Raw genomic sequence first — 15,852 nt, 5'->3', positions numbered from 1 at the left:
AATTTTAGTTTTACAATTTAATATCTGATCTATGTCATTAGGAAACAAGGTAGTTTTGAGATATTCAATCAAAATAATAGTGTGAAAATAATTTGTTCCACATTTTTTGACTACTCTATTCAGTACCTTCTAATACAATCCTTTTCACAACTGTTTGTAGTGGTATCCACTACAAACTTTGGGTTTCGGGCTTTTGTATGCTGATGTTTATATGTCCATTGGACTAATTATTTCCATATATTTTTCTATTTCCATTTCTCTTTTTTCCTTCAGATGAGGAAAGAACAATTGTTGAACCTTAGATGACTGTTCATGAGCTTTAATACCTCAGTCACTACTCACTGAAGTAGGATGGTCCAAATATCTGTGAACTATGTTCTATCAATTGATATTGGTTTCACCAGAAACTATGGGCCAGTGATTCACTCCCTCAAGGTGTTAGATTATGTCAGAGAAGTTTCATAACTCTGTTGGGTGTATGATTCTTTGTTGCCAGTTTTCTTTTTCTTTTAGCATTTTATCTATGTAATCTTATTACCTTCTTGCTTGCTTGGTTTCTGCTGAAAAATCAGAGCTTTGTCTTGTTTGTTTCTCTTGGTAGGAAACTTCATTTTTCTTGATCTGTTCTCAGGATTCTTTGCTTGTTTGGGGTTTGGGAAAGTTTGATTGTGATTTTTCATAGTGATTTTATTTGGAGGTATATCTTGTTGAGGGGTTATTTAGCCTGAATGCATGTTTTCTCACTTTCATAATGTAAGGTAAGCATTCTTCCAACAGTTTTTTAATAATTTTCTGCCTTTTTTGTTGTTTCTCCCTATTCTGGATTTCTGATCACATATAAATTTTCCTCTTGATGGTGTCCCATATAATTCTTAAGCTTTCTTTGAATTTTTGTGGGTGTTTTCTTTTTTCTAATTGTTCCTCTAGTAGATTGGTATTGAGGATTTGTCTTTAGGCCCACTAATTCAGCCTTTCCTTGATTTAGCTCTGTTCTGGTTCTCTTTCAAAGTATTTTCTATTTCTGGAATCAGTATTAATCTCATGAATTTTTATTTGCTATTTTTCTATGGTTTCTAATTTTTCATTTATTTTGTAACCTTGTTTTTGGAGTATTTTCATGAATTCTTCTCAAGATTATTCTGTGCCTTTTAAATTTTTATCAGTAGCTTTTTTTAATCTTTCTGTCAATTTGTTGAAGGGATCTAAATACCACCTCTTTAAATTCTGTATAAGGTAATTCCAGTGCTTTTTATTCCTCAGAAAGGTCTTCTGGTTCTATTTATCAGTCACTTGTTTGTGCCACTCTATCTTGTTTCCTCATGTAAAGTGAAATTGTCTGTTGTCTCTGACATTTAGGTAGTATATTTGTGTTTAATTGATCGTTATATGGTGGTGAGACTGTCTTGCGCTTCGTGTAATGAGAATGTGAATGTGTGTGCAGTCTGTTGTTTACTGCTTGTATAGTACTGATGAGAGCAGATTTGGCTGGTGTTTTCAGCTATCTATTCATGGCCAGGTGGTACAGGAGGGGATAGTGACTCTTGTTCAGTGGGTTTAGCTGCAATAGGTAGAGGTGTGGCTGAACCATTTGAGCACAGTTGATTTCTCATGAGTGGTCATTTATGCAGACACTTTTGCTAGTCTTGAGCTAAAAGCTGATTATGGCTACACCATGTACGCCATTCAACAGTTTACCTACCTCTTTCCTTTCTGGCCAGCTTTATTCAGGTAATTCTACTAATCAATATTCCACTTCTCCTTTTTTTCCTCTGTACTCAGGGTTCCAGGATTATCATCCATATCTGTTTCATCTAGTCCTGCATGTCTTTCTTTTAAAGGGACTGTGTACCAGGTCTACCAAACATCTAGAGCTTCACTATTTTAATGAAGCATCTTTAAGTACCTTGTAAAGAAACATTACAGTGTGCTCATGCCATTCATTCAACAAAAGCATCTTGAATTTCTTAGTCTCGAGTACTGATTAAGTCATTGAGATGCATAGGGCAGCTCTCCTTATAGCAATAAGCAAATAATAACTTGCACCTTCCTGAGTATATATCCTGACTCCCCATAACATGCCATCATTGTTTACCTGCAATTCAAATGAGTTCCACCTTCTTTTCAGAGAAACCGGAATTCAAATTCTCACTGTGCTACCTAAACAGTTTGACCTTGGCCAGTTCACGTAAGCTCTCTAATCTTCAATTACCCCAGATCATGGCATTTATCTCTTAACACTCATTTCTTAAGTGTTAAATATTGTTATTCCATTAATGGCAGTTATTTCACTGAAAGCATCAGGGTAAACTATTAGTGGCAGTAAGCATTACAATAAAATCTTAGTTGATGAGGATGCCTAGGGTAAGAATTATTTTGATTAATATTATATGATTATATAGAAAGCTATTTTTGCCTCGATGTTTATTATTTCTCTAAGCACTATTAGTCTTCATCCCTCATCTACCCTTCCCAACCACCTGTACAACCAACAACACTACACTACACCCCCACCTAGTATTCTTCTTTATAGCAAAAAGTAAAAAGTGCTTAAATGTAATTTAGAACGATAGTTATCATGCAATTTATATTTACTCATAAGTCATTAGCTTTTAAAGAATTGTTTGGGGCCATTATTCAGAGCATCAGCAATCATTGTACCATATAGTTAGAGTATGGGTGTAGTTTGAACTAATTGAAGAATCCACTCTACATTAAATGAAGACACTAGATTTTTTTTCCCTATAGCTTACTTGAACCACTTATCACTCGTAATTTTTTTTACCTTGTACTAAATTAGTTACATTTCTAGCATCAATTAACTGGGAATATGTGCTAAACATTTATTCTGTCTTTCTTAGCAGTAAAACATATTTCTCTATCTACTAAGAATATTCTTTTAAATAGGAGACTAAAATAAATACGTGAAACAAGATAGGTAATATATTTTAGATGTCGTTAAGAGTTTTTACATTCTAAATGCAGACAATCAAATTTGCAGAAACTCTAAGAGCTGTCTTCGGTATGTTTAGCACTTAACAAGATTTCATCATTTCTTATGTAGAAGATGAGTGACGGTGGCACTTAAAATTTGGCTTTTCTGTGCCATATATGCTTGTTCTCCTGGAGGTCTTATGAAACTTGTCCATAAATAAATTCATGAAAATATTGAAGCACGTGGGTGAAAACAGTAAGATTGACTATATGAGAAATGACCAAAACATATTGTAGGGTTCCTATTCAGTTATTATAAACATCCTTTGGTTTCATGTTTTGATATTCCAATTCTTACAACAGAAAAGTGTCAAATTTATAACAGCTATTATATACCAACATTGCAATTAATTTGGCTGGCTCAGTTCTCAGTCAAATGCATTTAGATTCATATCAGTAATTACACCTAACAGTTGCATAGCACCAACAAACTGCGTTGAACCCAACGGAGTCTCTAATGACTTTTTTTTAATTATATTTGTTCCACCTATATTGAATATCTGTGCCCCTAGGCTGCTTCAAAATCAGGAAAAATCTCTTGTTACACTAAAGGTGCAGAAAGATTATTATGGATGAATACATTTCAGTGATTTTTAATTTAATTCCACAAGTATTTATTGAGTACCTACTGTATGCACAGCAGAGATGACACTCTCAAGTCATAGTATTTTTGTGAGTAATATTAACCTACTTAAGGTGTTATTAAGGATTAGCTTATTTCCCTCTGTGTGCCTCTTCTGTGAAAAATAATGGCTCTTTCTCCATGTGTTTCACAGGTGTATATATGCGTATGTATACAATCTAACACAGGATTTTTTGTAATATATAACCTGCATGTTTCATCTTTTTTTTGCATTTCCTATGCATGGAAACGTTTTTTTCCTTCTTGTGTTTGGTCATAAGATTGTCATCAATTAGGTGTTTTAAAAGTAATGTAACACATCCTATTACCTCATCAGAAGATGAGACAGACACTCGGGTTGAAAAGTACTCAGTATATCACTAAGGAAGAGCTACCTGCTCAAAATAGGCAATCTTAATGACATGGTTATATTAAAGCATTTAGGACCTCATTTGCTGATTTGACATGGATCAAAATGAGAAGAAACTATTAACAGCTTCCATTACCAATCAGAATATGGAAATCTTGAGCATGAATCAAGTAAAATTGAAAGTTGTAAGAAATCATTGATATTATAGGCTTTGGTGAGCTGAAATGAACCACTTTTAGCCATTTTGAATCGATAATCATATGGACTACTATGTCGAGAAAGACAAATTGAAGAGAAACTGTACCCTATTACTTATAAAAAATAACATTTCAATATTTGTCCTGAAGTAAAATGTGGCCACTGGATATAATATCCAAAAACCTACAAAGACAATTAATACATTTATTATTCACCAATTGCTGACAACAGTGATCTTTCCCAGCTTCTATAATCTGAATTTGATCTGTTATGGAACATTGATAATTGCTTGAGATTGTAATAAGAAATTTCAAAACAAAGAGCAATCAATAGTTGAAAAAAATATGGTCAAACTGATAGAAATGACACGAGACAACACAATAGAATTTTGTAAGAACAATCACCCGTTCATTGGAAATGTTTATTGTCAATAACATAAATGGTAATTAAACATGTGACAATCATGACAGAATACACAGGAATTAAATCACCTACATGTAGAATGATGAGCAGAAGAAGCTGAATATCATCATTGAAAACAAAGCCAGAGGGTGACTGCTAAACAGACCATCTTATAAAAGTTCAAGTTGAAGCTACAGAAATTTAAAACTAGTTCACCAAAGTCAAAATACAACCTTGAGTATATTATACATGCAGTAGAGACCATCTGAAAAATAGGTTTGAGGCATTGAACACGAATGACCAAAAGTCAAATGTGTTTTAGAATGAAGTCAAAGATATTATGATAAAGAACACAGTCATTAAAAGCACAGCAAAGACCAAAATGGATGTCACAAGAGACTCGGAAACTTGATTTTGAACATATACTAGCTAAAGTGAATGTAAAAAATGAAGTAAAAGAGCTGAACAGAAGATTTCAAAGGACAGCTTGAGAAGATAAAATATTATCATGAAATATGAAAAAAAAACATAAGGGAAGATCACACCCAGCATTTCCTAAGCTGGAATTGCTGAAGAAAAATTCAAACCTGACATTGCAATATTGAAGGATTCTATGGACAAAATTTTGAACTATACTGGAAGCATCAAAAGAACATGGAAAAGTACTGAGTCTCTACACCAAATAAGAGTTGGTTTATGAGTTAACATATGCTCACCAAACACGGTACGGAAGAAGGAAATCTGAGCTGCCCTGAAGGCATTTGTGAAAAACCATGTCTTCAGAATTGATGGAATACAAATTGAGATGTTTCACCAAATGGTGATACCTGAAGTTTTTGTCTATGTCAACAGTTCTGGAAGTTACCTACCTGGACAACTGACTTGAAATGATCATTATAAGTATTCATTCTATGAAAAGACGACCTTATTAATACCCCATGCAGTAAACCTTTGAAAATAATTCAAAAGCACTTGCAGAAATACATCAGCAGTTATTTTCTGGAAATTTGAGGCAGAATCAGAATACTTGCAATGAGGGATATGTCATGATCAACTTTAGCTGGATGTTGACTGAAAGTAGAGAATATTAGAAAGATGTTTACCTGTATTTTATTGACTATGCCAAAACATCCGGCTATGGGAATCATACAAAATTATGGATAGCATTGCCAAGAACAAGAATTCTGGTACACATAGCTGTTCTCATGAAGAATCTATACACAGACCCAAGAGGCAGTTCTTTGGACAAAACAAAGAAATACTGCATGGATTGATATCATGAAAGGTGTTTGTCAGAGTTATATCTTTTTTTCATACTCAATTCAATCTGTATTGGTGACCAGATCACTAGAGAAGCTGGACTATATTAAGATAAATGCAGCATCAGAATTGGAAGACAACTTTGTCTTACATACTTTGGACATTCTGTCAAGAGGGAACAAGCCACGGAGAAAGACTTTATGTTTGGTTAAGCAGAGATTCAGTGAAAGAGAGGAAGACCACCCAGTAAGATGGATTGATTGAGTGACTGCAACAGTGGGCTCAAATATAGCAACAATTGTGAAGATGGCACAGGACTGGCCAATTTTTTTAATATTTTATATATAGGTTCACTATGAGTCTGAACGGGCTCGACAGAATCTGACAGCAACACCATGTGTAACCAATCCTCATCCTAAATTATTCTTTTCACGGATGAATACATCGATAAAGTATATGATAGGTTGACTAGTGATGAAAATGTAAAAGAAGACATGCCTTTGTTAATAAAGCAGTCGTATATTTGTTTATAATGGTATTAGGAAAATATATTACAACCTAAATGTAGACTATCTGTCATATAAATCAACAATGGAGTTTATATGCTATCAATAATAGCTCAAGCAGATGATTACTTGGTTCATTTGAGAATCAAAAATTATCTTTTAAAATTGTTTTAAAGTAATATTAGAATTGAATTAGGTTTAAATCTCTTTAAAGCATACATTGTCTTTTTTAAATTATATTTTTATCAGAGTAGATATTTCAGAATACCTGAGTTTGATTTAACCTTTTCTGTTTGCAATGATTGCATGATTGTCCTGGAGTTAATTATTTGATTGTCTGGGGCATCATTAAGCATGATAGATACTTATAGGTTTAGGAAAGCTCAGGCATAGCACTGCTGAGGGTTTGGATAGTGTCCCAGGAGGTCCCTTTCAGAGCTGAACGGCTCTGCAGAATAAAATAACTGCAAGCTCAGAGTATGTTGGCTTAGGTTGTGCTGTAATCTGAAAATAATTGTTATTTTTGCTTTAGAGCTTTATCTCATATCTTTTATAATATAACACTCATTCCCATATTTAAGCTAATTTTTTGCAGTTGTTTTTGGTTTTATTTGTTGTTTTTTTTTCTACATTGAAATGTTCCACTTGCCAGGCTTATCACACCAATGCCTATTCAATCCTGTTTGAGTTGCTAACTTGTCTGATTTTCTAGAACAATTTTTCTGTAAAAGGAAAAATGTGTTCCCTCTAGTCCTCTTTTGTCAAAAACCCTTTGCACTTGCTTTCTTTTGCCAATTGAACCTTTTTTGAAATGCATCAGGAGGGAGAGCTTGCCTAGCCTTTCCTAGACAGGAGTAGCTATAGGTGCATTTAAACAATCCAACTTGAAAAGGGGATTTTTCTTTTTATATTTGAAAACAATTGAAAATGAAAGGTGTATGTCTCAGGACACAGAGCTTAACTGACCTCTTTCTACTGAACTTCGCTATGGTATATGAAACGACCTCCCTAGTGTCTTCTCTGGTGTTTTAAAGAGATGCTTTACTTGTTTCAGGCAACTGGTTCTGATTCAGAGCTCTAGCTAGAAGAACCATAAATCCATCTTGTTATACTGTGATTTGCATCTCTTTTTCTTCTCTCAGAGTCAATAGAGCTTTGTTGTAAGGGCTACCAAGATTATATTTGGAGGAAAAATCTAGATCCAGCTCTATAAAGATGGACTATGGCTATAATATATCAGACTCACAGTAAATTCGGTTTCATCAATGGCATGAAATAAAGGTTTCAGGACCTTCATTTGTGACTTTGACATACCTTAGAATAAGAAACAGTTATAAAAATCCATTTGTAATTGGAATATAAAAATGTATGAAGTATGAATCAAACAAAATTCAAAATAACCAGGAATGAAACGGAACACATAGAGATACATATCCTAAGCATTAGTAAGCTAAACTGAACTGTATAGGCTATTTTGAATCACTCAGTCATATGGTCTGCTATTAAAGAGGAATGCTGTCGCATTCATCACAAAGAATCTTTCCAGATCTATCCTGAAACACAAAGCTACCATTGATCAGAAAATACCCATAACACCAATCAAGAAGGTCAGTCCATATAATATTTATTCAAATTTACTCATAAAACCCCAACACAAAATATTTAAAAATTGGAAGATTTTTGCTACTATCTGCAGTATGAAAATGATCAAACATGCAATCTAAACTAAGTCCACATGGAAGAAGCACATCAAGCTGTGTGATCCAGAGACGACAACTACAAAATCGAAATATGGTGAAGAGAAAAGCATTAAAGCAAAGATTATGAACACCCAATTTGTGGAGGGCTATGGGGGATGGTGGGAGCCCAACACCCACTTGCAGAATATCTAGTCAGACTGAGCCGCTGACAGATTCTGTCCAGCCACAGGCAAGTGTCTCCAACAGCCTTGAATTCAGGCAAAGGCCATTGTCATCTTGATTGTGCCGGATCGAACTCTATGCTTGGCCAGTTCACTACCCTAGTAACCCGACCTGAGTCTGTTCTGGGTGCAAGTCTCTCTCCCTGGTTCCATGACAGAAATGTCTTCCCTGCCTTTGTGAATTGCTGTTGGGGGTCTGTCACCTGTTACACATGATTTGTATCTTGTTCTGTATACGATTATGTTTTTATCCTTACCACTTAGAGCGCTTCTGTTTTTTATTGTTTTCTGTTGGGTCGCCCAGCTGAGAAGCACTGGATGAGTGGATGCATAACGAGAATAACTGATACATGGGGTTCTAGGGAGTACAGGGACTGGGGGTGAATGATGGAGAGGTTAAGGGGATCGTAGGAGTAAATGTTGAAGATGGGAGTGGGGAGGGAGCACTAGAATTGTGATTGCTTAACTCAACTTAGTGGCGATTTATCTGTGGGAGGGGCAACTGTTTTGTTTCCCTCATTATTCTCTAAACGTTTGCCTTCTACTTGAGCCCCTGGTATCTGCTCCTCATTTTTCCCCTCCCTCCCCACTCCCCTTCCCCCATGAACCCTCAATAATTTATACATTAATATTATTTTGTCGTATCTTACACTGTCCAACGTCTCCTCTCACCCACTTCTCTGCCATCCTTCCCCCAAGAAGGAGGTCATATGTAGACTTCTGTAATCTGCCCCTTCTTTGTCCCCCACCTTCCCTCTACTCTCCCGGGATCACTATTCTCACCACAGGTCCTGAGGGGTTCATCTGTCCTAGATTCCCTGTGTTTCCAGTTCACATTTGTACCAGTGTACATCCTCTGGTCTAGCCGAATTTGTATGGTAGAATTGGAATCATGATAGTGGGGCGGGGGGAAGGAAGCATTTAAGAACTAAAGGAAAGTTGTATGTTTCATCGTTGCTACACAGCACCCTGGCTGGCTCATCTCCTTCCCGCAATCCATAAGGGAATATCCAGTTGCCTACAGATGGGCTTTGGGTCCCCACTCTGCACTCCCCCTCATTCACAATGATATGATAATTTGTTCTTTGATGCCTGATACCTGATCCCTTCGACACCTCGTGATCACACATGCTGGTGTTCTTCTTCCATGTGGGCTTTGTTTTTTCTCAGCTAGATGGCCACTTGTTTATCTTCAAGCCTTTAAGACCCCAGACGCTATATCTTTTGATAGCCGGGAACCATCAGCTTTCTTCACCACATTTGCTTATGCACCCGATTTGTCTTCAGCAATGGTTTCAGGAAGGTGAGCATCTCAGTGTACCGGATTATTAGAACAAAGTGTTCTTGTGTTGAGGGAGTACTTGAGTAGGGGCCCAATATCCACTGCTTCCTTAATACTAAACCTATGTACATAGATCTATTTCCCCTCATTATATATGAATATATTTACATATGTATATTCCTGTATTCAGATCTCTATAAATGCCCTTTGCCTCCTAGTTCTTTCCTCTATTTCTTTTTACCTTCCTCCTGTCCCACTACCATGTTCAACCTTCATTTGGCTTTCAGGAATTCCTCTTGGTTACATTGTCCTTCATCCAGCCCTGCCAGACCTCCTACACCCTCCTATCCATCAATTTTCGGTCACTTGTTGTTCCCTTGTTCCTGTGTTTATTAACACCCACTTTCTTTCCCCTGCCTCACTCCCTCCCATGTCTACCCGGAACTGTCATCCCATTGTTCTCTGTTCCAGCTTGTCTATCTCACCTATCCCATCCAGATAGACATGCAGTGACAACAATATGCATAGACACAAGACCGAGCATAAGGAAGCAACAATAGAAAATAAAACAATAGCTATAACAAGAACAAAAACAAAAAACAATACGAAATAAACCTATAAATAGTTCAAGGTCTATTTGTTGTCCTTTATGAGTGTTTTCCAGTCCAGTTTGATGGGGCACCACTCCCTGGCCCCACAGTCTATTTTTGGTATTCCCTGGAGACTTCATTGCTCTGTTCCCCTTGCTGCTCTGTTGCACGCCCCCAGTGTCTGACTTCGGAGGAGGAGGAAGTGTTTTAAAAAAATTGATGTGGGGGGATTATACAGTTCTCCTTGATGATATGATTGAATGATTGAACTAATGAATTACATGTAAATTCCTTGCCAATAAAACTGTTGGGGGGAAAACATGCAATATACATGTGTTTATAATTGCAAGTAGAATGGGAAAATTAAAAACAAGGATCAGTAATTTGAAAATAGAGAGCCTCAGTGATAGAACCGACATCAAATATCACATGATCAGATTTTTTAGGACCAATGACTTATTCACGGAAAATACCATTTTCAACAACATAAATGATGACTCTTCACATAGACCTTGACACATATAATACCCAGAAATCAAATTCACGACATTTGTGGAAAGAGACAATGAAGAGGTTCAGTATCATCAGTCAGAGCAAGGTTAGGGGCTGATTGGAACACATAACCACTTGCTCATATGCAAGTTCATGGTAAAGCTGAAGAAAATTAATGCAAATTCAAGTGAACCGTCTAACTGGGTTTGGAGACTGTTTCAAGAACAGACATGATACATTGAACAATAATGACCAAGACTAGATGTATTTGGAGATTACATAAAGGACATCATACTTGAAGAAAGCCAATGGTCATTAAATACTGAGAATTACCAGAAAATCAAAGTAATACATACTTCTTCTAATGTTTGTGTCAGGGTTTTATCCTTTCACCATACTTAAATAATCTGTATGCTGAAAAAAATCTGAGAAATTAGACTATATGAAGAAGAACAAAGCAATATCAGGGTTAGAGGCAGGCTCATTAACAATATTAGGTGCTTGCTGATGAAAATAAAATGTAAAGAAAAGCAAAATCGTTACAACTGGACCTATAAGCAGCATCAAGATAAATGGGGGGAAATGTTGACGTTGTGGAGGATTTCATTTTACTTAAATTCACAAGAGTACCCATGGAAGCAGCAGTCAAGCTATTTTACAACATATTGAATTGGACAAATCTGCTACAAAGGCCTTTTTAAAGTATAAAAGAACAACAATTCCACTTTGAGGACTATGAAACACCTGACCCAATTCAAGACATTTTCAATGGCCTCATATGCCTCCAAATGCTAGACAATAACTATGAAAAAAAATAAGAAATTGCGAATTCTACCTTGCAAGTCTGGCTAGACCAGAGGATGTGCACGGGTACAGATAGGAACTGGAAACACAGGGAATCCAGGGTGGATGATCCCTTCGGACCAGTGGTGTGAGTGGTGAGACTGGGAGGGTGGAGGGAAGAGTGGGTAGGAAAGAGAGAACCGACTACAAGGAACTATATGTGACTTCCTCCCTGGGGGACGGACAACCGAAAAGTGGGTGAAGGGAGATGTTGGACAGGGCAAGATATGACAAAATAACAATTTATAAATTATCAAGGGCTCCTGAGGGAGGGGGGAGCGGGGAGGGAGGGGAAAATGAGGACCTAATGCCAAGGGTTTAAGGGAGAGAAAATGTTTTGAGAACGATGAGGGCAATGAATGTACATATGCGCTTTACACAATTGATGTATGTATGGATTGTGATAAGAGTTGTATGGCCCCTAATAAAATGATTTTGAAAACTGTGCCTTTGAATACTGGTGTGTTGTTGTTGTTGTTCCTAGGTGCCACAGAGTCCATTTCAATTCACAGTGGCCCTGTATACAACAGCAGGAAACGTTGTCCTGGTCTGCTCCATCCTCACAATTGCTGTGCTTGAGTCTGCTTTGGTAGCAACTCTGTCAGTGTCTCCTCTTGTGGGTCTTGCTCTTTTTTGCTGCCCTCCACTTTATTATGGATAGTTTCCTTTTCCAGAAACTGGTCTCTTCTGATGACATATTTAGAGTATTGTGGCTTCTAAGAAGTATCCTGTTTTCTAATAGGCATTTTTAATATTCTTCACCAACACCGTAATTCAAATGTAGCAATTCTTCCGTGTTTTTTCTTGTTCGTTGTCCAACTTTATGTGCAAAAGTGTCTTTTGATTGCTTGACTACTGCTTCCATAAGTGTTGATTATCGTTCCAAGTGAAATGAAATCCTTGACATCTTCAATCTGTTTTCCCTTTATCACAATGTGGTCTATTGGTTCTGTTGTGAGAATTTTGTTATTCTTTACAATTCATACTGAAGGCTACAATCTTTGATTTTTTTATTAGCATCTAGCAGGTCATTAACAAGCTGCTCTGGAGGCACTAGCATAAAATAAAACTCCAGGAACTGATGTAATACTAATGGAAATGCTTCAACAAGCTAGTACAAGATTGGAAGAAATTTGAAGACATTTACCTGGCCAACTGACCGGAAGAGATGCGTCTATCTTCCCAATCCAAAGAAAGGTGACCCATCAGAATGTAGAAATTATCAAACAACATAATTAACATTATATGTAAGTCAAATTTTGGCTGAAGATAATTATGAAATAGTTGCAGTCCTACATTAACAGAGAAGTGATAGAAATTAAATTAGGAGAGTGTGTGAAATGAGGGCCATCATTGCTCACATCAGATGGATCTTGGCTTAAAGCAGAGAACAGCAGAAGAAAGATGTTTATTTGTGTTTTACTGACTATGCAAAGGCATTTGATTATTTGGCTCATAAAATATTAGTTGTGCTCATGAGGAACTTATACAGTGATTAAAAAGGCAACAGAACAAGGAATTCTGCATGGGTTAAAATTAGGAAATATATGTGTCTGAGTTTTATTCTTTCTCTGTACATATATAATCTGTATGCTGAACAAATAATCCTAGAAGCTAGATTCTAAGAAAAATGTGACATCAGGATCGGAGGAAAACTGATAAACACCTTGTGGTACACATAAGAAACAATCATCCTTGCTAAAAGGAAAGAGGATTTATAGCACTTATTGGCCAAGATTAAAAAATCTACAGCAATTAGTATGGGATTAAACCACAGCATAAAGAAAACAAAAATCTTCACAACTGGACTGATAAATCACATTATGATGTGATGACAAAATTGAAGTTGCTAGTGATATCTTTCTACTTGAATCCACAATCGACACTCTTGTAAAACAACAGTGAAGAAATCAAAGGACTTACTGTTTTGGGTAACTCTCATGCAAAACAAGCCTTTAAACTTAGTGTTAGAAGAGATGTCAGGGTATTGGACTGTGATTTTGTCCCAGTCAGTCTGGAGGCTGCGGCTGCTGAGTCACCACCCGGAGGAGACATTGTAAAGATGCCGAGCCCTTCTTAGGAAAGCCAGGCTGGTCTCTAAAAATGCTTTTGGGGCCCCCTTTGGTGTTGCACAGAACCTCCATGCATCTAACACTTGCACTATTGAAGTGTCTTTGATTCTGAAGAGTGAATTCTTGGAGCTGATACCTCCATTGATCTTGAAGAGACTGGGTGGTTGGAGCTGATACCTCCATTGATCTTGAAGAGACTGGGTGGATCCTGAGCATTGGTGATGGTCTTGCTCAAGTACAAGGACTGAGGAATGTGCAAGTTAAAGAAATGGTGGAGTTTCCTTCTGGCTTGAAGGGTGTGTTTCTAAACTTGGAGCCTGACAATGATGGTGTTGTCCTGTTCGGAAACGATAAGCTCATTAAAGAATGCAACATCGAGAAGAAGACAGGAGCCATTGGAGGCGTCCCAGTTGTATGCAGTGGTTGCACTTAGAAATGCCACTGATGGAAACGATCCAGTTGGTTTCAAGACCCAAAGGCGATTGGGCTGAAAGCCACTGGAAGCATTCCTCGAATTTCTGTGCGTGAACCAATGCAGACCAGCATTAAGTCAGTGGGTAGTTTGGTGTCCATTGGTCGTGGTCACTGTGAGCTAATTATTGAGGACCGACAGATTGAGAAAACACCAATTGCTCTGGAAGCAATCGTTAACCAGAAACACTTCGATGATGCAACTGATGAGAAGAAAAAGCTGTGTTGTGTCTATGTTGCTATCTGTCAGATGAGATCCGTTGTTGCCTAACTGGTGAAGAGACTTAAAGATGCAGATAACATTAAGTACCTCATGGTGGCTTCGGCTACCATTTCAGATGCTGTTCTACTTCAGTACCTGGCTCCATACTCTGGCTGTTCAATGGGAGAGTATTTTAGGGACCATGGCAAGTATGCTTTGATCATCTATGACTACTTATCCAACCCAATGGCAGATTGCCCTCAGATGTCCCTGCTGCTGCACCAGTCCCCACCCCGCAGCACAAGGTCTACTCTGGGGAAGTGGTCTATCTGCACTCCTATCTGCTGGAGTGAGTGGCCAAATGAATGACTCTTTTCGTGGTGGCTCCTCGACCACCCTGCCAGTCATCAGAACACAGGCTGATGACGTGTCCACTTATATTCTTACCAGTGTCATTTCCATTACGGATGGACAGATCTTCTTGGAAGCAGAATTGTTCTACAAAGGTATCCGCCCTGCCATTAATGTTGGCTTGTCGGTGTCCCATGTCGGGTCTGCTGCCCAAACCAGAGCCATGAACCTGGTGGCAGGTCCATGCTTTTGCCAAGTTCTGCTCTGACTTTGATGCCGCCACACAACAGGTCTTGAGCAAGAGTGTGCATCTGACAGAGTTGCTGAAGGAGGAACTCTACTCTCCTACAGCCATTGAAGAGCAGGCAGTCCTCATCTATGCCGGCATGAGGGGCTATCGTGATCAAATAGTTTGAGAATGCTTGCTTGTCTCATGTCATCAGCCAACACCTGGCCCTGCTGGGCAACATCAGGGATGATGGAAAGATCTCCCAACAGTCGGATACAAAGCTGAAAAAGATTGTCACCAACTTCTTGACTAGATTTGAAGGTCAAACTCATATGGATTCTCATCAAATGCCAGGTTACTTTTGTCTTTGTTTCTTCTAGTAATCAGTTTCATTTGTAAAAGGATTACTTATGTCCCTGGATGGAAATCACGGGAAGGAGGAGGAGGAGAAGGAGATGGAGAAGAGATGTCACTTTGAAGAATTAAGTGCACTTCACCCAATTCATGGTATTTTTAATTCCCTCATCTGCATGAAAAAGCTAGACAATTAATAAGGAAGACAAAAGAAGAATTCACTCATATGGGCTATGTTTTAGTTAACAATAGGGAATATACAATAAATGTCTAGAAGAAGGAACAATTGTATTGTGGAAGAAGTACAGCCAGAATGCTCCTCTAGAAGCACAGATAGTGAGACTCTGTCTCACATATTTAGGACATACTATCAGGAGAGATTAAGCCACAGAGAAGGACATTATGCTTGGTACAGTAGAGTGTCCATGAAAATGAGAAAGACCCAAAATAGGATGGATTGACACAGTGACTGGAATAATAAGCTTAAGCACAGCAGTGAAGGTAAGGATGCTGAAAGACTATGCAGTGTTTTATTCTGTTGTACATTGGGTTGCTATGCTTCAGAGCTGCCTTGAAGACATTGAACAATATCAACAATAACATGGTTATATTAAACTTTAGATGTAAGCATGCTACATCCCCTACAATATATACAGCCTGTGTGAAGTAAGCCTATAAGCTCCTGTGGCTAAAATA

The 15,852-nt window shown here is 37.7% G+C and overlaps 1 protein-coding gene and 1 pseudogene across 2 annotated transcripts in view; both read left to right on the top strand.

The window, feature by feature from the left end:
• Positions 1-15,852, top strand: part of DIAPH2 (diaphanous related formin 2) — a 982,643-nt gene that overhangs the window by 751,037 nt on the left and 215,754 nt on the right. The gene's annotated exons all lie outside the window — the stretch shown is intronic.
• LOC105979392 lies at positions 1,673-15,182 on the top strand (annotated as a pseudogene).

This window comes from Echinops telfairi, unplaced genomic scaffold (genome assembly GCF_000313985.2).
Source record: "Echinops telfairi isolate 266 unplaced genomic scaffold, ASM31398v2 ScPeMD7_44;HRSCAF=162, whole genome shotgun sequence".
NCBI classification, from domain to species: Eukaryota; Metazoa; Chordata; class Mammalia; order Afrosoricida; family Tenrecidae; genus Echinops; species Echinops telfairi.
Note: the sequence above shows the minus strand (reverse complement) of the source record. Positions and strands in the feature narration are given on the sequence as shown.